The 25,274-nt window shown below is 48.5% G+C and overlaps 1 protein-coding gene across 4 annotated transcripts in view; it reads right to left on the bottom strand.

Moving 5' to 3' along the window:
- Positions 1-25,274, bottom strand: part of LOC119462438 (dual specificity calcium/calmodulin-dependent 3',5'-cyclic nucleotide phosphodiesterase 1A) — a 561,781-nt gene that overhangs the window by 241,298 nt on the left and 295,209 nt on the right. For 3 of the 4 annotated variants that reach the window (XM_037723794.2, XM_049667693.1, XM_049667698.1), the window contains exon 1: positions 20,544-20,807. The exons of the other annotated variant lie outside the window; for it this stretch is intronic. The gene's annotated coding sequence lies outside the window, so the exon portion shown is untranslated. Of the gene's footprint in view, positions 1-20,543; positions 20,808-25,274 lie in introns of those variants that run through there. 4 annotated transcript variants of the gene reach the window in all.

Below are 25,274 nucleotides of genomic sequence, written 5' to 3'. Positions count from 1 at the left end.
GAAAGGGACACCGCAGGGTCCTTCGACGGGCCCTGGGTGTGGGTGGAGTCCTCAGTCCAGGAACCTATGAGCACCCCGCGACGGTATAAAGATAACACGTCCCGTTCTAATTGCTTAATATCGGGCACTGCCCGTACGGAACTGAGATACCCAACATGGACACAGGTACGCGGATGATAAAATAAATAAAGACACTATTTTTACTTGCGCTAGCAAGTAAGTGTTTGCACTGGTTCGTGAAGCTTCTTGTCTGAGGCCTATGGTGTATCACATGTGCCTATGAGATGTCTAATAACGCAAAATTTCATTTACAATAGCAAGGTTTACTTAGTGTTTGCACCGGATTGTGAAATGTCTGAAGCATCTTGTGCGTCATAAGTCTAACCACACAATGAAAAAAAAAGAAAAGGGTGCGGGTGGTGGAAGAAGACGTAAATGTGCGCGCCGTATTCTCAGAGGCGACAGTCGTCATTCAACGAGTACATGCTATATGCTACCACAATACCGCGTCGCAACAAACAAAGCCGCTATAGTGCGCGTAGTGTCTGCGCCTTTCTAGTCAAAACCTCAAACCGAAAGCCTCAAGCAGCTCAAGTTCGTCATCGACCACCTGAAGTGGCGCTTGATTAGCAAGACGATGTACGTCAGCGGCATCGCGCACAAGAGAGACTTCAACATGCTGTCGCAAGTCCTCTCTATCGCAGTTTTGTGCGAAGAGCATTTTGTATACTTGTTTATTAAATGATGAAGGCCTCTGAAAATAGGCCACTGAAGGGCCGGCTATTATGTAAAAACTTAAAGCATATAATATAGAGCTTGGTATGACGGCATATTCGAGAGCTTAGCGCTGATATAATCTACCTACGTATCTTTGCAAATATCCGAGTACACGGGCGTTTACAGACTTCGTTTCCAGGGAACACGGTTGTCGCGATTAATAATGAAGGGCCGAATTCACGAAGCTTTTCATTCGCAAGTGCTGTTTCTTATTGGCTGGCCGCATTCGCTAATGTTATGCCCGCACGATTACGATTGGTTGGCAGGTGTTCCTGTGAACAGTTCTAGCTTAAGTACGTTTCTTTAATATGAATAATGGGCTCAAATGCGAAGTTTCACGCTCAGTAGCACCATGCAGGGTGTCTTGAGCGTGCGTCAATTGAGAATGCAGCTATTCAGTTTAGCGTGGTCAAAATACAAATTCTGTGAATGTTCTTCGGCGAAGCTGTTCGCAGTCGGATGAGTAGCCCACGCTAAATGAAACACAGATCTGGGCCCGAATTCACAAAAACTTCTTACGCTAGAATTATTCGTGAGAAACAATTTCAGCCAATCCGGATGCAATACATATTATTATCTAAGGCGGCCGGCCAATGGCAACGAGCACTTACGAAAGAAAAGATTTGTGAATCGGACCCCTGAAAACAAGTGTACAAGGGTTATGTCTTCGTTAATATTTGTTTCACATCCTCGTCAAAGAGATGTCATGTATAAAGGGGGTTTGTTTGTGGTTTGTTTTGTGGTTACCTCACAAGCTGCGGGCTCCGCTGAATTCTATGTTGTTGATGCAGCAACGCTCCTCATGGAGGCAGGCAGATTTGTCACACACGCCGCTGAAGCATAACGTGAAGTTCAACCACGAGAAGCTCACGCATGTAGACGCGAGTCATGAAATCTTTATAAAACCGATTTGACGCGTCTGAGCGTTGATGCACGAGCGAGGGGAGCATATATGCTGGTGTACGCTGCCTGAAGAAACGCCGATCTTAGGCTAAGGAATGTGTGCGTTCGCTCCAAAGATTGCGATTTAACTTCAACGGAACTGTGGCGCCATGCGTCACCGCGCGGCGTGTTTCACCATATTTTGCCATAGTGGCGGCAGATGGCGCCACTGCTTCATTGCAGTGACATCGCGATTGGCCTGTGTGTAACCATAGGCTAGGCCTTCATCGCTCGATGTCGAAAACCAATCTCAAGAAGACACCCGAGATAACGCCCGAACTTTGCTACACAGGGGATAAAGCGTAGCGAAAATCTACACCACCATTCACTTGCCATGAAGGGGGCGAATGGATTAGAAACGGCTACCCGTTCAGCCAGGAGTAGGCTAGGTGCCGAAATGTCAGGCCATGACGTAATTTCCGTTGAATCCGGAAGTCTTCGGGGAACCTCGGCAAAAAACCGCTTCTGTGGTAAGAGAAAGTTCGTAACAGGAGATGTCAGGCTATTGTGATGTTGGACATACTATTAGCGAGGGTGGCTGACCAATGACAAAAGAGCTAGCTCTTACGAGTGGAAACCTTTGTGAATACGGGCGGTGTTTACTTTCGCTGTAACTCCCTTGAAAAACTGCTAAACTGTTCGCATTTCTAGGCACCTAGATAACGCCCTGTTTTGACGCGAGATAGTTTAAACGATACCGTATATAAGGCCCCTAGAAAATCGTAATTTATGCAGATTTCCCGAAAACCGTGTTTTCTTAACAAAACATAAATTTAAATTTCAGCGATTTACACAGACTCGCGTAGTTCAAACTTCACGCGCTGTCTGGAACACCAATTAGGCCGTTAGGAAACAACGCCGCTGCATGCATAATATTACTGCGGCTCGGCATGCAAGCGTCCCTATTGCATCTGGTAAGTCCTGCATGCTTCGCTGCCTGTGCGATCATTTGTTCTCAACCTTTTGCATAGAAAATGCGAATGTTTGCTGGCTACGGCCATCGAGGCGTTCGTTGCTGTCTAGAATTTTTGGAGCTGCATGGAGATGACACACGCCGCTATAGTATATTGGCAAACAAGCTTATTGGCAAATTGGCAAAAAAAAAAGAAAAAAAAGGAAAAGGTTAACTGAGCCAACTGCTTAGCACCCACTCACATTATGTCGCTTAGAGAAGCTGTTTTCTGTTTATTGAAATGAAATTTGCTGTCGAGGGTGAGCGATTTTCGAAAATTTCCGACATTGGATGACACGTGGAGATATGTAGATAACAACAAGAAAGATGCTTTTCGCCTGCTTGTTTACGGCTTAAACACTCTTGAAATGTGATATTACATTCAAATAAAATCATTGTGAAGACAAGGAAAACGTGTTTGTCAAAATGAATCAACGCCTTCCGATAGTGAATCCTCTCACAAACTTATTTTCCCCGTCCCTCAGAGTAGCGCTCAGCCAACCAGACGCATTTCTGGTTAACATCCCTACCTTCTCTCTTTCTCTCCTCCTCCTCCTCACAGACGTATACTGTCAATAGTAATATTTGCGGAGCTTTGCGTCCAAGCACAGCACTCCTGCTATACGAGTGCAGTTCTCTCGGTTTATTTATGTCAAACGGCCCTTTTCATGAAAAATACGTTTACAAAAAGATACCGCCAACACGCATGCACTTACATTTTGCCTTGCCGCTTAAAATGCGGACGCGGTCTCCAGTTGACCCCGATTCGTGAAACCACGTCGATCTGAGCAGTGGAAAGTCTCAAGTGCACACTGACTACAGCGTCTATAGTTTGCAATGAGAAAATACGAATCTTGTCATTGGGGTGAGAAAACACGTGATGAGAAAAGCTTCACGGCGAGCACTGTAATGCAGAGAAGCGCCACAGCACTTACACTAAATCACCAAAGAATCGGCGCCGGTCTACGTCTTAGTATACATAATATCTTAGCCTAATATCCTGATGGTATGGACACGGCGGCGAAGCCCTCCTCAGAATGCTTGCGTACGGTCCATCACAGACATTAGATATTGCATAATTTCGTGAGCCGCCACCCACGGACTTCATTCAGACGCCCAGACAACTCACGATAGATGTATGCAGGCGAAAACAGTGCCACTGTTTTCTGCATGCACAAAGGGAAAAAATGTAATTAGCATAAAAAAAGAAAAAAAAAGGGGGGGGGGAGGTGAGGGCATACTAAGGAGGCACACCTTGAGAGACATATTTTACCCTTTCCTAATTTTCACTCACTCACTCACTCACTCACTCACTCACTCACTCACTCACTCACTCACTCACTCACTCACTCACTCACTCACTCACTCACTCACTCACTCACTCACTCACTCACTCACTCGATTGAGTCGTTTCACCGATCACGATGCGACACTACGCGTGAAACCGCAACTGTCTTACAACCACGCGACGAAGATTTCTGGCCTTTTGATGACTTGTTACCCGCAGAGGAACAACGAGTGGCAACTGAGAAGACAAAAACCAACCCGAAAAATTGGCAACCCCCCCCCCCCCCCCAATTCCGTTTTATTTTCATTTCCCGACCAGCAGAGCGGGACAGTTTGTACTATAACCGGTACCAGGTATAAAGGAAAAGCTTCGAGAAACCGTGATCAAATGCGATCATCGTGCATGCCAACGCACAACCAGCCAGATTGATCGAACCATCGCTGCGCCGATAATTTCGATTTCTTCGAGCGCCCGGGGCGGCAGCTGCGGTGCGCTATAGTGGGCGCGCATACGTGCACTCCCTCGCATGCCGGCCGACCTCGCCCCGGCAGATGCGAAACTAATGCCGAGCGCCAGCAGGAACGAGGGTTCGCGGTACCAATAATAAGGGGGGCTCTCGATTTGCCCCACTCTGTTTGCCCGCAAGATGTGCACGGCCCACCATTCCGGAGTGCTTCCATTGGTGTGTGCGTATACGGTATACGGAAGCGCCAGCACTCGCTTTACGGCTCCCTGGCATAACTTTGGAGCCTACAGCCATTGGCTCTCTTTTTTTTTTTTTCTGGAGTGTTCAGTAAGCGTATTTAGGACAACAATAGATTCGCCTTGCAACTCGTTTCTAAAGGTTTGGCGAGGTCTACATCAGTGTATAACGAATACCGCATTTACTCGCGTAATTTGCGCACCCCGACTATATTACCCGGGCTTATAAACACATACTTTTACTCGCCTAGTATCCGATCTATGCGCTGCTCCGTGTCAGCCGGCCAGCTCGGCTAGCGAGGCAGGCTTGGAAAGTGGATTCTGGTATTGTGGGATATGGCCACCCCCAAAATCGCGGTGTCGAGTTTCAAGAAAACCGGAGTCTCATATGCGCTTGACGGAACTGAGGACCACCCTCTTTGGGACGTCAGTAACGACGGCGATAGCTCCGAGTCCGCCGGGTTCAATGACTCTATATAAATCCAACTCCTACAAGACGAAGAAGGTGCTTTCTAAAATGACGGCCTTTTGGTTGTGTTGCAATTGTTTTCTTTTGTGTGTGTATTCAGTATAGTGACTTTTGTAGGCATGCCATCGCGGACGTCTTCGTGAACTCCCCACATAATTTGCGCACCCACTCTCTAAAGACCCTAATGGAGACAAAAATAAAGTGCGCAAATTGCGCGAGTAAATACGGTAGTGGGTTGACGTGCTTGCAAATACTGCGCAGGAGCGAATACTCGAAAGTTATCGATACGAGCACGATCCAAAACAAGTATGTGACAGTGTCTGACACTTTACAGCGTCGCCACGGTTATGTAGAATGGACGCATACAGGAAATTCAACATAGCAGCAGATCTACTGCGACAAATAGAGGCATTAGTTATCAAACTTCAGCCTGATATTGGCTTATACAAATAATTTTCTGTACAGGATACGCCGCTCCACTTCCCCCGAGTGCTGCTGTGGCCAATGAAATTGAGAACGTCGTCCACGTTTTTCTTGAGGGCTCAAAGTATGCCGTGAAATGAAGAACGCTAACGAAAAAAAGCTAGGAAGGTTGGACAAGCGTCCTTTTACCACACAAAAACTACTCGGACCCTGATCAGCGAGTGACCTGCAGCAAAAGGCGAACATAATATTCAAAGACTTTTAGTGGACACATAGTTAGTACTGTACAGTTATGTGCGATGTGACGCACTTATGATCTGTACTGTGAATGCCACTTGAACTGAGCTGTGTGTTCGGGCCTATATCATTAATTTAATACGTGGGGGATTCTTGCATCAGTGAATGAGGGCTACAAAGTGTACGCAGCATTCGGTTAGCGGAATGGACAGACGCCAAGTGAACTCTCGGTTGCGGCGTTGTTATCTTTATTAGTTTTATTGTCATTTATTATTAATTAATAATTAGTTGTGTTATTATTATTTATTTCTTATATTTCTGGCTCTATAACAGAGAGAAAAAGAGTAGCCGATGTACTTTCTACCTCAATCTCTCCAAAGCGACCCGCGTGTCGCAGAACCGCACATAAAAGTGCGAGACATGTCAGAAAACACTCGCTAACATTTGGAAAAGGCTACCACAAGTTGCGAAGAACGCAGCTGAGCCCCTAAAGATTGCAAAAATAATGCATATGGAATGCTTTATGGTCGAAGACTACCTCGCGAGAGGGGGCAGACGAAACTGCGCGAGACATCGCATCACATTCCTTTGCCACGACCACTAGGAGCAGTGGTTACGGACCGTGCATGTACGCAAACCCTTTTAAAACGAGCGACGAGTTGGCCTTATAAGTTGGACATACGCCACTGCCAGTTCACCCATTTATGGGGTCGATAACATTAACTGCTCACTCCACAGATGGTCCATCAAGAGTTTCTTAATGTATCAGCTATTGTTGCAGGTAAGCAACCTTTCTGGCGATGAAAAAGTATGCACGGTTTATTTCCACAATGTAGCAGCTAGGAAAACATAGAAGGATGGGAAGTGTCAAAAATGAGTACTAACTACTATATGTATAGGAAAAGCACTGGGAGAAACGATTATAAATGTTTTAATCGAATCGTGTCTCCGTCCCTAGTGATATTCTAACAAGTCGCTTAGTACAGCTGAGTGCTCGGGTAGGAATCACAGACCGTATGCTAATTCACTCTCTACTATACGGTATACATTTCTCTGAAATGCGGCAAGGTCTCCACCATAAGTTTATCTCTATACGAAGCCTTCATACAACTCCCGCTATAAATTTCGCAAGGTAAGACGGCAGTAAACCTCAATCGTTGAAATTCGCACCCACAACGCAATGCAGTTTTGTTAAATAAATAAAGGGACAATCAGAAACAGGAATAAAGCCAAACGCTTAAAAAAGCGCAGGATAGCTCAAATGAGCCATATGAAAGAAGACGTGCGCTCCTGCGTCGCGCATTCATCAGTTAGCTGGAAATTCCCGGCCTATCCCCGAGTTCAAAATAATAAAAAAAAAAAGGAGGGGATGGGGGGAAGCTCCCGCAACTCCCTGGAAGAGCAGAAAAGCGTGCCGGAAGAAATGAGTGTCTGCCAGCAATTGCACCGCGCATAGCGCAGCACAAGACAGCGTAATTAAGGCGGTCCGCGGAAGCCCACTCACTGAGAAGCGCATCCCATAGCGGCGCGGCGTATAGGCGCCCCAGAGAAGCGGCACGCAGAAAACAGCGCAGAGCACTCCCGTTTCCGTGCGCTGCTGTGCGCGCATCGAACACGCCGTGCACGACAACAAGCCTGTCCTTCACGCGGCTTGTTTACGCCGGCGTGAAGAAGCGGGGCTTTGCGATGCAGCGCGCGGCGGTGGTGCGCCAGCGCAGCCGCTGCTGGCATAAGCCGAGCTCACGTGGAAAATGCCCGGATAGCGGCAGAATGGCCCGGGGCTACGCAAAGTGCGCCGAGCCACGTGTTTGTGGCGAAAGGCTGCGCGTCGCACTCTCGGTGGCCCCGACCTCGAATCACCGTGCCGCGCTCTGCAGGAAGATCAGACGCTTTCGACTGGAATGGAGTCAAGGAGACGACGGAATCTGTACGGCAGTCTATATAGGTGCATGCGCGCGCGCGCGCACCGCTTCGCAGTGTTTCAGATTATGGGTGACACGTGCCAGCGTATAGGAGCGTCTGAACGGAGCGAAATTCACCTGAGACCGCGACACTATATACAGCTTGGTTCATCTCATTGCCAACAAGAATGAAGTAGATGAATGGATACTTTCCTATCGACAGAAAAATTACAATTATACGCGATGGCTGGGTGTCACCTTCGAAGACGGTTAAGTTTAGACAGTGTATTGAAAACATGTAGCTTCAGCAGTGCCTTGTCTGCTACGTCCTTTCAGCGGTGGCATTGGTGCGCCTATCGCGTGGAAACTTATCGTGAAATTTATACATTAAGTTGCAACTAACCATACCACACGATACACCACGAATGAACACACCTTATCCATGAAATACGACTGGATGCTAATCTCCCTGGTGTATCAAGCCCAAACACACAATGCTAACAGAGCTGTCTTTCGCAGAGATGAACTCATATGCACCTGCGTGCCAACATCTATTTGTGTGTGTGTGTGTGTGTGTGTGTGTGTGTGTGTGTGTGTGTGTGTGTGCGTGTGCGTGTGCGTGTGTGTGTGTGTGTGTGTGTGTGTGTGTGTGTGTACTGCTCAGCTACACGTTACTTTCGCATTAAATGATCAAGGTACAAAAAAGTTCACGTTATTTATTACGAGCCCCTGGGGTCCCGGTCACACCGAAAACCGACCTAAATAAGCTGTTGGCGTAATAATTCGTAATGTGAAGGACGTGTAACCATAAAATACTTGTTAACCTATCCAAATACCTAAGTTCATTGGTTCTGAATCGTCTTTAAACGGGAAACAGGCTAGAGAAACAGCTGTACGTATCCTATACAGCATACATCGCACCTGGCGTGCTCGGCGACTAATGGGATCGCCGAATGCCGCGAAAGGCCGTGGGAGACTGCTGGAGAGGCTGGTAACAAAGTGGTCAGTATATGTCTAGCTGACAGGTACCTTTTGCCACTGTGACCTAAGATAAATCATGCCTGATGGGGAATATCAAAGTTTATTTCATGTTGCCGTTTTCTGAGCGGACGACTCGTGTTGACTTTTGAGAAATATTTTCGTTGGATTTTACGATGATTTCGTTTAATCGTGGACTCCTTCTCGGGAACCTATCAGCCTGCGACGAAGAATACATGTCATCAATTTTAAAACAGCTATTCGAACATTGCACCGCCGTGCTTTGAGTGCGTTTCAGCGGAGGCAGACTGTCATTATTTGCCACAGCTTGCATTCGTACTCGCCACAGCGGTTCGGTGACTATGACGTCCAGCTGCTGAGCACGAGGTAGTGGGTTCGATTCCCGGCCCCAGAGGCCGCATTCTGATGCGGGTGAATGCAAAGACGCTCGTATACTAATGCACTGGGGACACTTAAAAAAAGGGGGGAAAAAGGAAAAACGAAAAAAAAAAACAAAACAAACAACGAGGTGGTCAAGACTAATTCACAGAACCTGGCCGGTAATCACAAAAAGCCCTTACGCTAGGATTGTTCGTGAAAAAACAAATTCTAGCAAATCCCGATGCTGCTATCGAAGGCGACCGGCCACCGGCAAAGGACGCTTGCGAACGAAACGCTTTGAGAATTCAGCCCCTCGATTTACGGTGCCTCTTGTAGCCCGTGTGTTGCCTTTGGAACGTTAAACTACATATTTCTATTCAGCTCGCTATTTGTAGAAGTGTCACGCCAAACGAAAATAAGTCAGGTGCATTACGTACTTACGGAGAAATATTAGCAATACAGTAACCTGGGGCAAATTTCGCACAGTAGTCGTTCCTAACGATCCTGTTTCTCATTTGCCGGCCGACTTCGCCAATAATATGTCCGCCACTCATGATGATTGGCTGGTATGTGCACTTACGAATAGTTTTATCATACTTTTTTGTTGTTGTGAATACGAGCTCTGGCTAGTATCGCGAAAAATGCGAGCAATGCTAAGAAAGAAAAAAAAAAACGAAAAATAAAACGCGGCGTGTAGTAGGTTCACCACACGTATACGTCAACTATATGTGCTGTGTGCGGCGCATCACTTCAGACAATTTGAGAGCTGCCTATTTTCTTGAAGACTATCGACCAGACTTCCTCAACACAATCGTTTTATATACTATAGGTATATATATATTCCCATTTGGGAATATATATATATATATATATATATATATATATATATATATATATATATATATATATATATAGTTTAAACACAAAAGTGCCTAGACTGTCAACGCTAGAGTGAAAGCATGCAGTTCGTTGAACAGGCAGTTTTGGTTCAGCCCCCTTAGCTTTCTTTTTGTCTTGTTTTTTTACTCTGTGCCTCGCCACATGGGCGCTGATAGATGTGAGGACCGCACAGGTGCCTTTTTTTTTTTTGGCCAGGTTTATGCTTCTGTGTGTTCTTATTTGGTTGTTCAATCCCGCGACGCGCTTGAAAGCTGCTTCTACGCGACGATACAGGTGGGCCGTCCTAACGACGCCGTCGCGCGGATTCACAGCTTTTCCTCGTGTTGTGATCGTTTCGTTCCTACGCTGCGAACCATCTGTGCGGTACATTATCCGTCCTTCGTTTTTCCCATTTCGTGATCTGGCAGTCACGATGAGCTGCCGTGTACATTATATTTCGTTCTGTATGGAAGTGACAGAGGGAGACAGATATACATGCTGACTTTAGTAGAAAATGCAGAACTTTGCCTGGACAAAGGCCCCTGACGCTCCTCCGGAGGCCCAGCCGATGCACGGACACTCTGATCGCAACGGGCAAAAAACACACATACACGCTGAAAGCTACCCACAATGTCTCATTAAGACCTGCTCCCATCAGGAGGGCCAGAAGCGCATTCGTTGCGCGTAACGGGCAGGTTGTGCTGCCCAACGAGCCGAGAATGTCCCGATAGATCGAGGCAGGAATTGCGACGCCAAATATATGATGTAACCTCGAGAAGCTATCCATAGGGCAAGCAGCGGTTTCAGACTCTTCCGGTTGACCTCCCTGCCTTTCCCAGCCCGTTTCTCTCTCTCTCTCTCTCTCTCTCTCTCTCAGACTCAAAGAAAATCACGCAAGTTCACCAGAACTATAGCGAGGTGGTCACTCTGGCAAATTTGAGTGCTGCATTTTGTGCTGGCGAAAAATGCAGGCCACTGAGTATGATGCGGTCAAGGAGCACTTTATCCTGCATCACGAAGCCATCTGTCATGTGGAAGTCGCAAACGGGATCAATTATAATTTTTGTGTGAAGGTGTGTAAGCAAGGTGCTATAAAAAGCGTTAATCAGACGTTTGTAAAGGAAGGGAAGGGGCTGCTGTTCATTAGGTTACACTTATACAACTCTTACCTCCGACTTAACCAATTAGGTACAACTGGAAAACGACTTGGTGAAATTCTCGCACATGTCGCTCTCGACCTTTATGTGCCAGGTCTCCCAGCTTATCGCTCCCTATAAACAACAAGTGCCGAAAAAAACGGGGTGCTCTCATTTGCATAAACTTGTACGTTCCAGTAATCTTAACGTTCGCATTTAGTAGCGATAAGTAGATCGTAGTCTTATATCGAATCATAGGTAAGCCTCACGGTCCTGTTTTAACATGAATGGCTCCACACGCAGAACACGAAAAACACAACAGAAATTTTCACAATAGATGTCTAAGGTGAACTGTTGCTTCCTACCAGTTGTCAGCGAACTAAATGGAATGATTTTGCAAGTCAGACACTAACAGCAACACAGCTCGTTAATGCTGCTGCCTTCCGCGCAAAATACTAATAATAATAATAGTCACCCTGCCACTGTGCGCGCCATGTCCCTTCGAGAAAAAATGCAAATGAATGTAAGAAAGCAAGAAAGAAAGGCGTGTAATTCTCGTACAAAGACTTCGCTACCATGTGGACTTCACTAATGATCGCCGGTGTGGGTGCATATACATATATACGCGAATATAGTGACGTGAGCATCACCGGAGGCCGGTCTCACTCCCATCTGGCAAACACCAACGGGGAAAAAAGTTGAAGTACCGGCACCAACATTCTTGGCGACGCGAAGGCGACGCTAGGTAGACGCTCCTCTGACGCCGCCGTCATCAGGAAACAAACCCGTGCGCGCGCCTAATGTGGATCCATTATGCAGCCACGTGCTGTTCATGGAAAAGCAGAAACGCTACCAGTGGTGTCGCACGTCCACGGGTGCGTCAGCAGTAGCGCTAGCCCGCGACGTCGACCTGGTGAACCGTGCCGGCAGACATGACGGAACGACGTCATACGCCTTTTTTTGGTGCAGTGTTATACGTTTCCGGCATTGCGCTGATCCCGGTTCGCAGCAGGACTCTGTATATGCTTCCCGGCGCGACATCACGCGCATGTCGTCCGTTCGTTCGGGCGTAGCGAAGCAACCGCTTTAATCAGACGAACCATCACTTCGTTGCGAAGCTGCACACCTGACCGCAAAAGGTTTGTTTGCGCGTAAACTGAAAATGCTGCATTATACCTCACGTGGCGCTTTTTCGCCTTTTCACAGTCACCGCATTCCGAAAACCTTTGAAGACAAAGTTATGACGAATTTATGGCGCAGCTAAGCCCGTACGCAGCACCAGCCGTTTCCGAGTTTGGTTCGCCCATATTTCGCTCTGTTCCACTAAAAAACCCACTTACAATGGTGATGTACATACGCTCATCTGGGAATTTGCGCACCAGCAGGGATTATTAGTTTCACTTGGTGTGAACGCAGCAGCGGGACTAGAGCATTAGGGTAAAAAAAAGAGAGGAGGGACGTATGTAATCAATAAACAAATAACGCTGACGCTCTTTATATATATATATATATATATATATATATATATATATATACCACGCACATTAAATACCAGTAGATCTTATGAAAGACTATATATGTAGTTTACCGCTTGAGACTTGGTACCGCGTTTACAAAACAATTTCTAGATAAAATTTGTCGCGTTGATAGTCCGCAGTGCATTTGCGGCCACGCGAATGAAGACATACATCATCCATTGCTGGAATGTCCACGATATGATACTGAAAGACGCCATTTGATACGCACCTTAATGGCAATAGACTACCGGTCCATAACCATAAAACTCCTAGGCCCATGGTTAAAAGATACATCACAAAGGCGAGCGCTAGTGGCCTTCCAAAGATTTCTGGTAGAGAGTAACATTCATTGCAGTTTCTATTCCTTTCTGCGACCATATAGCTATTCGAATTGCTGAGGCTCGGCTTCTTCTTTTCTGTACTTAATGTCTGACACCTGACTTCACGTTCTAGGGTGCCTTATTGACATACATTGTGATTTGCATTTATTGCATGCGAGCCAACTTTCCGTTCTAATGTGTTGTGGGTTGTCTCTTCTACATTTATGTGAGATGACTTTACGTTCAAATTTGTTTTTGATGTGATTTGTGTGGCGAAATGTTTCAGTGCATTTACGTCACCTGACTGCCTGACATTTTCGTTGTTGCCTTTCTTTTGTTAAGCGCCGGCTGGTTATGTCATATTTAGCATACATTTGTTCTATGAGAAAAGAAGCAACCGTTGCCGCCAAAAGACGTCAACCTCTCCTAAATATTAAGTATTCAAAAAAAAAAAAATCCGCCTTCAATCCACTATGTGAACGTGTATGTACAGCGAAGCTGTTGCCGACGTTGGACAAGTACCACCACCCCAACTGACGTCAGACGACGTTAGACAAGCCCCTCCACCACACGCGACGTTATAGACAACCACAAACCACTGATGTAATACAACCCCCTTTCCAGCTGCCGTTTTAAATCTGTCCGCTGTTAACAGTACCGCTAAGTGGCGGTACTGTTATTGGATGAGCACGAGCCGACGAAGAATCGCGACCAACTAGAGGCTAATAGCTTCGCTGTGACACGAATCTTCAAATTTCAGGAAGCCGCACGCGCACTCGTTCGCGAGTGTACACGCTCATAAGCTGCCGCACAGCGCTTTTCGCGGATTCTGGCATGATGCAAGGAAAGTGTATATCGGCTGCTGCGTACACGCGTGTCCTTCGACCGATTCGCAGCGCTATTTCAGACGAAGTGCGCCACGCGCGTCGTCGGCAGTAAGGACGTACTGGCAGGCACCCGGCCGCAATCACCCGCACGCCGATGATGCCGGCCGACGCTCATCGACGCCTCGGCGCGCGATGAATCCTCGCGGAAATCTCCAAGAGTGCCCGAGAGTGCGCGAGTGCGGAACTTGATTATCCGCTCTTTTCGCCGGCAGCGTTCGAGAACGGGTCGCGGTGCTCACGCCATGTGCACCAACTCCTCGTGATTGGCGCCCGCTGCAGTTGCGGTCACGCCAGCGACGCACTGCCCCGCTTTTCACTTCACGCTGCATACTCATTCCACTGCGCCTTCACTCGATGAAAAAGGACAGCACTGAGGACTATTATAGAGTGCTGTGACACCTTCTGCAGGTGGTTTTCGAAAGCGGTATATACGGCTGATGACTTACGAGCTGGAACATTCCAAAGGGAAGGCAAGAGGATTATCACAACCACTGCTCAACGCAACTATCAGCGCGATTATGTATGCTAGAGCCAGTTGCACCTGGCTTTACAGTGAAACCGTCCACGAAGGAAAAAAACCGTTTGAAACTTACTTTTATGCATATCCGAGCAATCCTCGACATTCGAGTTCATCTTCGCTGCAGCCACGAAAGCATAATGCTAATTTCATGAGCAACTTTTATTTGTTCCGGGAAAAAAAAAATCTGAAAGCGAGCACACAGTGAGTCACGCTGTCTACTAGGGGCTGTACTTTGTAAGGATTATTTCCCTCCCATTTTTTCCCCCGCAGCATCTGTCCCGCCTATAGTGGCCGATCCCACCTGTGGAAAGGCGCGCCTGCGCGCGAGCAAATATAACGAAACGCCAACGGAATGGCTGCCAAATACGAACCCAGAAAAGAAGCGAGCTGTTGTTTGGTTAGAGCACCAGTACTAAAGTGCAACGCTGAGTACATGAGTCCGCACTTTGTGTTTCATGCCGTCGACAATGTCTGACATTGTTTCCAAAAACTTGCCCACGTTAGTACATTATTATTTGCATATCCAAGTCAGCACAAAGCCAAAGTTGCCAGGTTCAGCAGCTTAAGCAAACTTCTGCAGCTCGAAAAGTTTCGTTACCGCTGTGCACACAACATTAAAGAAAAAAAAAAAAAGGGGGGGGGGGGGGGGCGAACGACACATGTATGACTCACTTCACGTCAGCTTACGCACCCACGCTTCCGCTGTTGCAGGAAGGAATAGCTTACATACTGGGCGGGCTAACTAACACTTCAGAGACGAGATCGCCAAAGTGGCCTGGGCTGCTACCGGGTATCCCTCCTATAACGCGAGGGATACTAGACAGGAAAACAAAGACTGAGACCTAACCTCGAGGGCCTCCAGCGCTGATACGAGAGCGCTCTGCCGCGGGCAAGGCGCGCGGCCAAAGATCATACCAATAACGGCAGAACGAGCTGCAACGCACGGCGCTGGAGATAGCGCTTATCTCAACGAGCTTTTGGGGAGCGTCACGGCTCCAGGGCAATCTCGGCGGCCGGTCGGGTCCTGGCCCTGGCCGTGTACAAACACACACGAACACACATACGCTGGAGACGTGCGGGCTGACCCAGCGTGCGGATTCTCTCGCCGCAACGGGAACAAACAGGCGCGTCTTTACGCCGGCTCCACCACCGCGCAGTAATCTCTTTCGAAATCGACGGCCATTCGAGCAGTGCTAAAACAGCCATACGTCGCCCATTTCCCGCACGCATGGCGAGACCAGTGCGCGAAGGAAAACTTCCCACGACGTAGCTTGCGCAACGCCGTGGCATACTGTTCACCACGCGACAGGCGCGTTCAGTCCTGCCATCTAGCGACGAGGACGGCCCTAGAATGCTTTCTTTTTTTTTTCCTCGGCATGTTTGAAGGCGTGCCCACACGTGAGGTAATTCCGTATGAAAACGATCCCATCCGGTCGCGAGAGAGCCAAAGTGAGAGCCATTATGGCTTGCAAGAGCGTATACTGCACTATAAATTGATGGCTCAAATGCGAATACAAAGCCAATAATGTCAGTGAAGAGCGGAAAGCGTTTTTACGCCACACGACCACTTTATTCCCCTTGCACGTTGAGAAAGAAAATGAGCAGTCTGCGCGTGAAATATACGGTTATCACCGGCTTTCGAGCCTGTCCGAGCATTCTTTAAATCAACAGCCTTTAGTGAGCACTGTTCAATTTTCTTTGCGACAGAGTGCTCTAACATTGCAATGCCCAAGCCACATAAGCGAACAAGGATGAGCCGTACGCTAAACAAAGACTGTTATCTCTCCTGTGAGGTGTTAAACTTGCTGCTTTTTTTCCCTTCAGGTTCGAATGCCGACGTCACAAGACTGCAACGAGGGTATACCTTTGCGTGAGCACGATGTTCAGACAACCTCTGCTTCAAGCTTGATTCCGCATTCAATTCTCGCAACTGGTAAACCGTCTAAGATAAACTGAAGCAACCGAATGAAACGAGGACAAAGCAGAAAACTCGCAGCACAGCCAAAGCGCTGCCCATTTTATTATGAGCAAAACTTAAAGAAGGGGCAAACGCGCGCGAGGTTTCGGGTTCGATCCCGGCCGCGGCGGCAGCGGTCCGACTGGCCTGGAATGCAAGAAAACTCTCGTGTAGCGTGCATTGGGTGCACGCTACACTATTCTGAGCTTTCCATTATCCCGAAACTGTTTCGGGACGGTGCAGCTCATCCGACGCATCACCAACAAACACGCGGGCATGCGCGAAGGCAACGTCATACGACTTATACAAGCCTTCGTTATTTCTCAAATAACGTACACGGCAGCGTTTCACAACTGGACGGTTGCGGAAAGAAACAAGCTCATGCAACGCCCTCATACGCAAGGCGTACAAATGTGCGTTGGGACTTGCGCCCGGAGTGAGACCCACCAAGCTCCTGGAACTATAGGCTTGCACAACACGCTCGAGGAACTCGTGGAGGCGCAACAAGTGTCCCAACTCGAGCGCCAATCCAAGACCCGCCCGGGCAGGCACGTGCTCGAAAAGCTCGGCATTACATACCACACGCGGCACGGCATCAAAGTGGAAATGCCAAGAACCATGCGCGGGCAACTATACGTGCCCCCATTGCCTCGCAACATGCACCCCCAACACCACACGGGGAGACGTAAAGCCAGGGCACAACACATGAACCAAAGTTACTCCAACGACAAGGAGGCAGTCTTCACCGACGCAGCCCGTTATCGAGACAGGAAGAGTTTCGTGGCGGCAGTTACTAGCCACCGAGGTAACCACCTCACGAGCGTCACCGTGAACACGGCATATGCCGAAGCAGCAGAGGAAGCGGCCATAGCACTGGCCCTCACACAAACCAAGGCTACATACGTGATCTGCGATTCGCAAACGGCAATTCGCAATCTAGCAAATGGGCGCATATCGCAAGAGGCGTATCACATACTCAAGCGACATCCCATACACCAGGGAGAGGCCGACGTCGATAACCGAAGGCACTTGCTATGGATCCCGGCACACACTGGAGTGAGCACCCCCAACGAAGCGGCTCACCGCGTTGCTCGAGGCCTCACTCACCGAGCATCATCGGAGGAAGAGCCCCCGCGGGGTACTGCAAACGTCTGGGCGTGGGAAGATCGTTTGACCAGGTTCCTACGACATCACGACACACTACCAGTTACAGAGACGCGTATACCCATTCCCTCACACTAGGTTAGACAGGGCACAAGCAGTACACTACAGGCAATTACAAACTGATTCTTACATAAACCAAAGACTCATGCACGCCATGTATCCAGACATGTACACTACAAACAGATGCACATCCTGTGGCGAGGTTGCCACACTTAATCACATGTTATGGGAATGTCGGGACATAACAAACAATTCGGGCAGTGCTGACACCGCCGTCTCTTCCACCGCCAGCCTTCGCTCGCGTTGAAAGACCGCACTGCTCAGCTCGAACCTGACAGTACAGCTCTGGGCCGTCCAGCGAGCCGAGGAAGCCGCTTCGAGACAAGGTCTCGGAACCGCGTCCGCGGCGGGTGCCCAGACCCACTAAAAATACGCCGGACTCAAATCTTATCGATTTGATAATAAAGTTTACGTTCTTCGGGACGTTAAACATCACATCTTTTTTTTTTCTTTAACGATCATTATGTGGACGCATGCTGCGGAATGCGAAGTACGGATGGCGAAGCTGTAAGCTCAACAAAAACACACGCCCTCACTAAGGGCACATTTAATCGACGATTAATTTGTATCATTCACGCAGTTTTACAAACGTTACATAACCACGAACTTCCGGAGGCATACGCAATTCTGCCAGTGACAACTATACCAGTGTCTAACTTTACTCGACAATTCGTTGCAAAATCCCATTACAGCATTGTGCTCACTTTAGGAGCGGCAGAAACAGCCGGACCACGTCAGGGACGAACCGGTGACAGACCGAAATGGCTTAGTAGTACGCCCAGCGAGGTAGCGAGCTTTTGTCAGGTGATCATTCATGTGAACATGACGCTGTGGAACAGTTCGAAAACAAAGGAAACAAAAGCGCCAATGAAAGCTCGAGTCATCTAGCATTGCGCAAGCAGAATACGCGCATTGAAATTCTGAGAGCTTTGCGAGGTTAGCGTAAAAGTTACTGCTTGTAGGATCTACAGAAGGAACTGCGCAATCGCTCTAAGCAAGGTTACTAATTGCGATGAACTCTCAGCGAGGCACAGTTGACATTCCACGGGCGTGTCTGGCATCCTCAGCACTTAAGGAAAAACGTCTTTTTTTTTTTTCTCTGTCTCTTTTTTACGGACTTTTTTTTTTTATGAGAGCGCCCTCTTTGATTTATCGGAATCCGCGATTTTTCGTAATAGCGACACTCGAAGGTACGACAAACGCATCAAGATGACAAGCATCGTTAGAGGAAATTAAAATGAAAGAAATCGCGGGGAAAGGAACGGGGGGGAGGCAGGACATCTCGTGCGTTGCCCGCCGTGTAAATCCTGCATCGATTCGTAATCGACAGGCTGCGATTTAACGCGATTTCGAGGCACATGGAGAACAATTAAGGGGACTAAATGAAAATGTGTTTTGCAGCCATCGATTAAAGATCAGCCTTCCATCTAAGAATTTTCTTCCAGATCTTTCTCATTACGGAAACCTCGCATGCTGAGCGTTGTGATAACCGCACTGTAATCAGAGTTGCGTAAGGGGATTAATTGAAGCCACCGGAGAGTGCAGGCCCCGACCGTGACACGGACAACAAAAGAAGTCTCAAGAAAAGCAAAAAAAAAAAAAAAAAAGGGGGGGGGGGATATAGCATCATTGCAAAATTTCGCTGAAATGTTCAGCGCGTAGGATGGAGAATTAATGAGAGAAAAATGAGACTGCCTACGGCTTCTCGGGGTAAGAAGTTTAAAATAGGGACGACAATGGACTATCATTAGGACAGCACTGCCAACTATGCACCTGCACTTTCGCGTTACTGAAGCTACCCGAAACTCGTCAAGCAGAAAGCGCTGTCTTTTCGGAATTGCCACTTACGTGTTGGCCTGCTTATTTTATGCAAGATTATCTGTAGCATGAAAAACATATGTCGCTGCAAGCGCATATGGCTTAACGGCTTCTCAGTCGGGGCGGCAGGCTGCAGTTTCTTATTTGGCGCTCATCTGTGGCAATCCCGCAATCGGATTGGTCTACAAATAGTGTCACAAAAGCAACGATTTCGTTCCAAACCTAATAACATGCCTGAATTTGCCACACACAGACCAGAAAATCTCAATTTTAATCGCAACAGGAAAGGTAAAATGCACATTAGAGAGAACGAGAGAACGAACAGTGATATCGAAAAAAAAAAATGTCGGTTTGCCATTGAGCATGTTCGGTGGGAAAGAGAGGAACTATACTGTAAACTATGGATACAGGAAGAAGAGAATACGGCTGCATATCCCTGCATTCTATTTTTTTTAAGTGGGGTTGATTTTTTTTCTCGGCGAGGGCCGGATGGGGGGGGGGGGGGGGGGGGGACGTAATGGTGGGGCGGAGGGTAGCGGGCTTTGACAGCTTAAGCAACCTTGTCACGCGTATACTTTTTCAGTTGGAACGCACCACAGGGACATCTGGAACAATCCGCAAAGCACGCTGTTTAAGTAGTCGCGAACATTCTCTCGAGCGATCGTCGCTGAGCACTCCGACTACTTAGATAGAAGTCAGTCAGCAATTATAACATATAATATTGGCTTTTATTCCTATACTACGCAAGAAAATTATCGTTGGGCATTCAGCGACATGACGTCCTAACTACGTACATCCTCTCTATGTCATGCGAACAGCAAGAGACGCAACGGCAAGGCACAATAAGACACCCGAAGTGAGAATAGGTAAGAGAAAGCAACCATAGGAAAGTATTTACGGCAATGGCATTGGTGGTGGGCGCGGAGTGAGCCCGGATCGCAGACCATGCGGCAGCCGCTCCCAAGGCAGGCGCGCCTGGGAACAGACTGGTCGCGCGGCGTGCGACGAGCTCGTGCGCGGTTCGCAGCTGGCAGCAGCGAGCGTGACGGCCAGAGCGCGTAAACGACCACCGACGGCCGAACGCGGCCTCTAGAGTCGAGTACGGCACGACGCAGGTGCGTCTCTGGTGCATGCACGGCCGTGACGGCACGTACTTGCGCAGGCAAACGCGCCTCGTGACAGAGCAGAGCGCGCGGAGGAGCCGACTGGACACACACTGTAAAGTAGTGGCTCACCGTGAGGGCGGCGCACCGGCCGTTCAGGGAAGAAGGTCTGCCTGTGACGGGTGCTTCGCCGAATGTCCCAAGAAAAAAAAAAACAGAATGACAGAAAAAAAATTTTTTGCACGCTTGACGACGGTTCCGCTGAGTTGCGATTGACGCTGCGCGTGCCGGCGGCCGCCGGTGACAGCAGCAGTGGCGCGCGTTCGAGACGCCGGCTCCACGCGGCGGCGACAGCGACGTGCCTCCACAGCGCTGCGTGCTCCCAATTTGCTCCGCGCCTCCCACGAGCGTTTCCTCCGAGCCTCCTCCCCGCGCGGTCACGTGGCCACGGCGCGTGCGCGTCACAGCGACAGGGAAGTTTCGTCCCCGCGCCCTAGGGAGAAAAAAAGGCGCCGGCTGATCCCCGATGAGAAAGCGGATGGATGATGCTCGACCAGGTGCACCGTTGAGGCGCGCTAACGCGGGCGACTGTGCAGGCTAGGAGAGAGTAGAATTAGGAGAGAGTAGAATTCTATTTCTGAATCATAATTTGGCTGCGGCCAGGACGGTGCGTATCGCACGCGTCTTCGCTCGCGCGGCCAGTGCGGCCGGCTCCCCGCGATTCCCACTATACAGTTATCGCGATTCCTGCTGCGGGCACAGCTGGCTGTTTAATAATATGCCAACTTGAATAAGTTTCCTCACAAGCATAATTTTCTCGTCGCTCAAGCCGCGGGGGCAATGGTGGGGGCTAGGTCGCGCCTGAACATTAATAGCATGAGCCTTAATACTTAGTAATTAAAATAATAACTGAATTATTACTTATTTACTTAATATATATAATAAAATTATAAGAATAATTATTCAGTTAAAATAATAATTACGTAATATTTAATTATTTAATTCAGTATGCGCCTGAAAACTAATATGCGCGGCACGGTGCTTGGAAGTACGGAATTTAATATAAATGTGAGATAAGTATTGGATCCATTGATTTTTCCATGGCTGTCGTTTTTGAGTTCCACGCCTGCCGTGTTTTCTTCTGTTTGTTTGTTTTTTCTCTCTCTCTTTTCGCCCGTCTGGCCTTGATCTAGACAACAAAATACTATCAACAACTGTGCCGGGATATACCTTCGTTACGTTTCTTTATTTTCTTCCGTTCTTGTGTGGTTAGCAGTTATTTCACTTTGCACTCGACCCACGTTCTTCCTTCCTCAGCTTCTCGCAGAAGTGAGCCGTTCGGAAAAGGAGAGAGGGAGAGAGAACCAGGTCATGTCTTTTCTGTTTGGCGCTCTGTAAGGTTGCAGGGGGATCCTCGATCGCCGCCGCAATGCCCGGATATTAGTCTCTCTCACTCATTCATTGCAGTAAGCAGAGTCAAGCATTCGGTCGCAGCGACAGCAACATCAGTTAGCCGCGTTCAGTGGGCCACGGCCATTAGGGTTGGAGAGGGGCCCGGAAAGCCGCAGCTTGCCCGGCAACGAAAACCTGGTCAGGCCGAATCAGTGAAAGAAGATTCATGTGGAAGGAAGGGGATTCGCGCGCTTCTAATTGGTCATGCTTGAATGAGGTAACTCAGATGTGAGGGAAAAAAACGTTCCGGCAACGAGAGCCAAGAGAGCACCATTCAGTGGACGACGGGGGTCCCATCCAAAGGAAGCTCCAGCAATGAGGCGGGACGTTCCGCGGCTGTTCCTCTATGTCGAGGAGCCCTAAAGACGTGCCATTGACTGAGTCCACTCGTTGCGGCTGCGCCGGTTTTCTGCTCGTCGCAGCGATGCTTCGAAACGAGTCACGGAGAAGCCAAGTGATTGCGGCTGATAAAAGCTGAGGGGAGCCTCTGCCCCGGCAGAAAAGAAAGCGCCGCGATGCGCGCCACAAGGGATGCGCGCGAGCGCACTCGGGCCCTTCTGTCTTGGCGTCACGCGTCGCCGTTGCCCAACGCGTGCCGTACACAGGAACGCGAGCCTCGGTACGATCCCAGCCACTGCAGAGAGGTTGCGACAGCGAAGCCTATAGTTGAATCCCCCACGGCCTAAACAGTGGTTAACCGAAGAACAATTGTGCTCGGTTTCAGATATTAAGAAATCTGAAATTTTGTGGCAGAATATGAGAAACCCGGAAAACCCTTTGTTTTTCCTTCGAGACAGAGGTTCACAGGAAAATCAACCGGGGTCGAACAAAGGATGTTTAATGCTGGATCCAACGTTTCGACAAGGGGACTTGTCTTGGCCCTGCTTGCGCGGTATGGTTGGGTCGCTTTTCGAGTCATTAAGGTGGATCGCGTTGGTCTCCTTTCACAGGAATACATTTGCACAAGCCTAAGAGCCACGTATCAATATTATGCAATGCGTTGCAACGAGGTCACATGCCACATGGGAAGCCAACCAACACTTAGCACTGGAACTGGCGTAAGATGTTGCCACAAAACTTCGCTTTTCATGGTCGTTTCGACCACTTACACCTATTCTGAACAACCAACGGCACTAAGCTCTCGTTAAAACTTCTGTCTTCTATTTTGTAGCCGTGATCTCCACACACACACACACACACACACACACACACACACACACACACACACACACACACACACACACACACACACACACACACACACACACACACACACACACACGTCTATAAGAGAGAAATTTCATGCCTAAGACAGAAATTGAGACCTTCGAACAGAAATTCATCATCCCCTCAGTTGTTTTTTTTATTGCGATAGCAATTATATGGGCACTTCAACCGGATTTCTGCCGTCGGCGTCGCCGTCGCCGTGAGGTTCCGTATAGATAAAATCTTCGCCGCGCGCCGTATGCCCCAGCGGAAGCGTGCGGGGACGCGCGCTATCAAGGAGAGCGAACGCACTCAATCTCCCACGCGCAAGCAAGGAAGCGGAAAGCCAGCGCCGGAGGGAGCAGGGGGGGGGGGGGGGGCACTTCTCTGCTAACAACCGCGCTCGTCGCTCGTCCGCACAGTCTCTTATCTCTCCCACGCGCAAGCAAGGAAGCGGTAAGCCAGCGCCGGAGGAAGCGGGGGGGGGGGGGGGGGGGGCACTTCTACGCTGCCAACAACCGCGCTCGTCGCTCGCTCGCACCGTCTCTTATCTCCACACGGCTCTGACCTTTATGCGCCGTGCATTCGCCGCTCAGTTTCCGTTGAAGCGATAGACCGCACGTACCTTCGCCCGCTGCGGCGTATATACGCTCGCTGCCAGAGTTTTGACGGTCGTTGTCTGCAGTCATTCAGTGTGATCTATTCATGTTTGTTTGTGCGCGCTCACACCACGCTTGTTCATTCAGTTAGTAATAGTCGGGCCACATTTTCCAACGCACGCTACACATGCAATGCTGCCCGGATCGGCAGTGCAGCGCTACAGATGTGTCCCTTCGCACGCGCTGCCCACGGGAAGCGCTTCTCATCAGCACCACCGTTTCACACGCGCCTTCTCGTGGTCATCGAGTCTCTCGTCATGTCGGTCTACTTACGCCGCAGCACACCTCCTTACTTAATCAGCTCATGTTTACTACAATTCATATTGTTACCAAAGCCGCTCACCTTACTTCGTATGACATTGCTGCGTTGCTATCGCATTCATTGCTTCGCCCTTAGGGCGAAACTGTGACATTTTTTATGTAGCACAACGCAATTCCTATGTGCGGTACCTATTATGCGCGACTCAATCTATGATTCATTGGGCCTCATCAAAGCCGCAAGTCCGGTATAGACTTGCTATGTTATTAAAAGGCAATGTTCATAACGTGACTTGATTCCCGGGACCAGAAAGAGAGACTTTTGACGGGTAAAGCTGAGTTGTAGGAGGAGCAAAAGTGTGTTATGTAGTAATATGGCGTTATGCTTTATTTTTGTTGTTGTTTAGTGCTGTATTTACACAGAATACTGTATGAACAGTGTAGGATTCGAAAGTGACACATAGCTGAGGCAGTATACTGAAAGTTGTGCTTTGGCATCAATACGTAAGTTCTTGGATACTGTAGCCATAAATACATATTGCGGCGACAAGGTGTTACATTATGAACCTTAATTGCTTCCAATGGCGGCACGGAACGTTACAATATGCAGCGTTGTTGAGACAGCGGGACAACACTTCTAAAAGCGGCGAGTGTCCGGCTTTTATAAATGCTGCCACTCTGTCCTGATGACTAAAATGAGAAGTCTTGTTACACATCGGCGCTCTCCTGCATGATACTAATTAAAATAATTTACACGAGTGTCGCCACAAACACTATGAAACGTTGGGTCAGCCTGTGTAAATACTCAAGTTTATGAGCCGTTAGCTCTATAAATTTAATCCATTGTGCTTCACCTCAGTGCGGCTATTTCACTGCCCGGGCCAGCAGCGTTACATTTCACATAAGAGCTCATGCGGGCATTACATACGGGAGTTAACAATGAACGAAATCACACAACACGCACAGGAAAGCATTCCTAAAATGTGCAACCAAAACAGACGTACTTTTTACATGCTGCTAAAAACAGAAGAGCAGACAAACATACTTAGAAAATGGTTTGACCATCAGAAAAAATCATCATGGTTATGAAGGAGAGAAGCCTGTTCAAGTTTGGAGCGGATTAGGGAAGTGTAAGCAAATAGTTTGGCCTGAGAGCTGGCACTTCATAAGTAGGGTTTGATAAAACCTAGGCATGTGAACATATGTCCATGGTTATTCTGTCGGTCTGGTGGTTTCCCTTAAGATCAGGTGGCAAATGCATTCCCCGGTATTCAAACGGCCGTACATC

Source organism: Dermacentor silvarum, chromosome 1 (genome assembly GCF_013339745.2).
Source record: "Dermacentor silvarum isolate Dsil-2018 chromosome 1, BIME_Dsil_1.4, whole genome shotgun sequence".
NCBI classification, from domain to species: Eukaryota; Metazoa; Arthropoda; class Arachnida; order Ixodida; family Ixodidae; genus Dermacentor; species Dermacentor silvarum.
Note: the sequence above shows the minus strand (reverse complement) of the source record. Positions and strands in the feature narration are given on the sequence as shown.